Source organism: Pundamilia nyererei, unplaced genomic scaffold (assembly GCF_000239375.1).
Source record: "Pundamilia nyererei isolate P.nyererei 1_Seehausen unplaced genomic scaffold, PunNye1.0 scaffold02527, whole genome shotgun sequence".
Classification (NCBI taxonomy): Eukaryota; Metazoa; Chordata; class Actinopteri; order Cichliformes; family Cichlidae; genus Pundamilia; species Pundamilia nyererei.
Window position 1 is genome coordinate 3,832 of NW_005189928.1, and position 1,611 is coordinate 5,442.

Genomic DNA, 1,611 nt, shown 5'->3' on the forward strand with positions numbered 1-1,611 from the left:
GCCCTTACTCCCAGCAAATGGGCGATAGAAAACCGATCGGTGCCTATGCCATCCCCAGTATGCGCTGGCATGACGTCGGGGCAGCATGAGTACGAGCAAATTTTTTTTTTTCCGATGCCCGTGATGCGGCCCCCCACCATGATGCCGCACCAGGCAACCACCTGTGTCGACCATATCAATAACCGCTACTGTATCTGAGTCTTCTATCAAAAGTTAGAAGACTCTGACTATTACATGCATTTGAATGGAGTTCTCGCCCGAAACAAAGTATAGGTTTTCATTTTGTGAATAACTTGAAAATCTTAGCTTAAACAGCTGCAAAACATGTTTGCCCAGCACGGGGATATTGAATTCTATAAGATAAATCCATAAATATGTGTGTCTGAGTCTTCTATCAAAAGTTACAGCTAACTTCATGAAATTGTACAAAAAGGCTTTATGTCGCCAAGACAGTGCGTTTCTGACTATTACATGCATTTGAATGGAGTTCTCGCCGGAAACAAAGTATAGGTTTTCATTTTGTGAATAACTTGAAAATCTTAGCTCACACAGCTGCAAAACCTGTTTGCCCAGCACATGGATATTGAATTCTATAAGATAAAGCCATAAGTATGTGTGTCTGAGTCTGTTAGAGAGTTATCTCTGGGATGCTGGGATGATAGCTCCCTCGGGACTTAAACTCCGGTTTAAGTCCTGAGGCACTCACTCTCTCTGGGTTACAGAGAGTGATGTCCAGATATACTTTAATGGAAGTTAACAGCAGCTCAACAGTACAGCAGTAGGCATACTTAATGAATGTGGGAGGGGTGGACAGACATGTGGTTCTGAATAACAAGAAACAAGGAGAAACTATTTTCACATTTAAATATAACAATCGACACTTCCCAACATCATGCCAATATAATGAACTGTAACACAAATAATCAGCTGAATGCTCTGACATAAGAAAGTCCCACAATCCCATTTGAACAGACAGGAAACAAGAATATCTGCATATCTCAGGACACAGAAAAGACCTAATGCCCCCAAATTAGGAAAGGTCAGCAATTATATGGTCTTCAGTGCCCTCTAGTGGCTAAATAACCCAACTGCGGTGCACAGATCCAACCCGCAACAAATGCTACGGTGGTAAGTCACATGCCTCTATCCATCTCGATAAATCTCCTAGCATAAACCCCCTGTAATTAACGTCAAAGTACAACCCGTGCTATAAGTGGAAATGGACTCGTAGAAATGGAGGGATTTTGACTCACATTTGCACAGGAACGCACACGTCTGTCCACCCGTCCCACATTCGTTAAGTATGCCTACTGCTGTACTGTTGAGCTGCTGTTAACTTCCATTAAAGTATATCCGGACACCACTCTCTATGCACCACTCTCTGACCGGAGTTTAAGTCCTGAGGGAGCTATCATCCCAGCATCCTAGAGATAACTCTCTAACAGAGTCTTCTATCAAAACGTACAGCTATTTATATGAAGTTGTACAAAAAGGCTTTATTTCGTCAAGACAGTGCGTTTCCCATGCAGTTGAATGGGGAACTCGCCCGAAACAAAGTATAGGTTTTCATTATGTGAATAACTTGAAAATCTTAGCTCAAACAGCTGCAAA